This window comes from Petaurus breviceps, unplaced genomic scaffold (genome assembly GCF_028583685.1).
Source record: "Petaurus breviceps papuanus isolate PSGF00001 unplaced genomic scaffold, PetGlider_PUasm1.0 47, whole genome shotgun sequence".
Taxonomy (NCBI): domain Eukaryota; kingdom Metazoa; phylum Chordata; class Mammalia; order Diprotodontia; family Petauridae; genus Petaurus; species Petaurus breviceps.
The window spans coordinates 14808529-14811286 of NW_027186349.1; the positions used below are offsets into that span (position 1 = coordinate 14808529).

Consider the following 2758-nt stretch of genomic DNA (forward strand, 5'->3'; position numbering starts at 1 on the left):
TGGGGCTTGCTGTTGACTTGCTAGGATACATCTTCTCCTGGACTACTCTCTCCTATTACCTGAGACAGACATTTTCCACTGACCTTCCAAGTTTGTCCAGATCAAAGATTGTTTCACTCAAATTTTGCAGGTTCTGCTGTTCCAGGATATGTTTTGCGGTGCAAATTTATTGTTGTTTGGATGTTAATATTAGTTATTTTTGTGATTTACTATTTATTCCACCATATTGACTCCTATGAGTCCATGATTTTATCTAATTTTTAAAATCATTTTGAGTTCTTCCATGGACAGGGGCCAATTTATATTTACCTTTGAGGCTTTGGATGTAGGAATTTTGACTTTGTTGTTTGCTTTTTAAATTTGTATTTTGATCTTCCTTGTTACTATGGTAACTTCTATACACAGGATATTTTTCTGCTCTTTGCTCATTTCCCAACTTATTTCTTGACTTTTAACTCAATGCTATAGTGGGCCTCCGCTTCCGGAATGGAGGGAACACCATTCCAAGATTTGGGGTTTGTTTTTGGAATGCAAGAACTGCTTTATTTTAATAAAATCACATAAGACAAAAATGGTTGCTTTGTTTATAACCATTCCATATATTTAAAATAGTGGCATTCACTTTTGCTAAAGTTGTCAGGTGTAGTTTGTGGACTTATGTTCAGATCAAGATTTATATACATATGCACACACATACAGGACCTGTATTTATGTCTCAGGGTGAATTAGATTTTTCTCCACTCCTAACCATTTTTCATATCTTCTTTATGATATAAAATACATGCTGTTTGCCAAAACAAGGATACTTTGTAACAATGTACAGTCTACAGAGTATCCTGGAAAAGATGGAAGACATTTTCAGCTGGGCATCAGGCTACTTTACACAGCCATTTCCATTTTAATAGCTGCATGAAGGTTATAGTCTTCAATCAGGAAGTCCTCAGCCTTGAAATCATCAATGGTTTCAATTTTTTGAAGAATTTTGAGCTTAGAGAAAGGTCTTGGTTGTTGCTGAAGCTGAATTTTCAGTGGCTCAATATGATTCAAGTGTATATGAATATCTCCCAGAGTGTGTACAAAATCACCTGGCTTCATGCCTGCAACGGGAGAAATCATGTAGGTGAGCAGGGAGTAACTGGCAATGTTGAATAGCACCCCCAGACCCATGTCTCCAGATTGCTGGCATAGCTGACAAGAAAGCTCACCATTCAGCACATAGAACTGGCAGAGAATGTGGCAAGGAGGCAGTGCCATCAGAGGAATATCTTTAGGATTCCAAGCACACATAATGATCCTTCTGTCATCAGTGTTGGTTTTGATTGTGTCAATGACTTTTGTAGCAGATGGACTCCTTGTCTGGAATAATCTGTGTTCATCTCTTTTTATTCTGCCCCAAAATGTCTTAACTGGAAGCCATAAACTGTTCTGAAATCTCCTCACTCCCTGGCAGTGAACTGCTGCTTATCCAAAAAATCTTGAGTTCCATTGGCATCCCAGATGCGTTTCCTTTGCTGACAACTAAGCATGTGTTCTGGAAGGGTTTGCTGGAGGAACTGCTGTGGTTGATTAACTGTTCCACAAATGCTAAGGAGCTCTGCACCAAAGGACATATTTAAACAGGTGTATACATGTACTCAACCACATTCATTTAACCAAAAACAGGAACACATGCTTGGTTGTCAGCAAAGGAAACTTATCGTGGAGACTGTAGCAGGCCTGCAAGCCGAACACAGGCATGGTGCTGTTGTCCCTGCGGTCTTCCTACTTGCAGCTGTGCTGAAGGATGTGCTTCATCAGGCCCAGATACTGGGGTCGGAGCTCAGGTAGGCGGTGGTGACTGCAGCTGCAGCAGCAGCATCCAGGGGCCAGCTAACTCTGCAGCTCGGAACCTGCGAGGGGCATGGCTGGAGTTTGGTGAAAGAGACCAGGAGAGGGCCAGGCCTCCTTGTTGGTGCTTGTTTTTCTTTTAAATGAGGCAATTCCTCTTCCTGCTGCAAAAATGAAACAGAATTTCCGCTGCTGAGAGACCCTGAGCAGGACGCCCTGGCCTGGGCGCACGAACTGGGGTCGTCAATGAGGTCGAACTTGCTGGAGAATTTGCTTGCAGTCCTCTCCCCCTGTACCACCAGGGCTCCCCACTGCTCAGTCCTGGCATCGGGCCGGCAGAAGCAGCTCACCTTGATGAGTGACTTCTGTTTATTTTTGCAGTTGTTTTCAGAGGTAATCCTCAGAACTTGTAAGTTTTCAGTTCTTACAAGGTGGTACTCTCTAGGGAAGTGTTATTACTCTCCTGTACTGTGAACTGGTCTACAAGAGAAAAAAAGCAGGCTTTTCTGGCCTGGAATTGTGACCAGAGTCTCAGTTCCGCTATAGCCACAGCCGTTGGTGTGCTGGTGTTCATTCTTTTGGAACAAAAATTAAGAAAAACAAATAAAATTCCTGACACTGTCTGTGGACTATTTCTGGGTGAATATGTACAGATTTATTCCTCTCCTTTCTGACTTAATTTTTATCCCCCTTACTGTAAGTATTCAGGAAAATGTACATATGCAGATACATAATGCATATATTTGTGTGTGTGTGTGTAAACATATGCATATGTATGTTATATGTACATTTCTTTAAAAGCAATTCATTCTTTATTTTAAATATTCAACCAGAAATATAAATTCTGTTCTCAGACTGTATTTTCATGAGCAGCGTTACAAATATCTTTCTTTCTTTCTTTCTTTCTTTCTTTCTTTCTTTCTTTCTTTCT

The 2758-nt window shown here is 40.9% G+C and overlaps 1 pseudogene; it reads right to left on the reverse strand.

The window, feature by feature from the left end:
• Window positions 1–698: 698 nt before the first annotated feature.
• LOC138171785 (thymidylate synthase-like) lies at window positions 699–1803 on the reverse strand (annotated as a pseudogene).
• Between the last annotated feature and the right edge of the window lie 955 nt (window positions 1804–2758).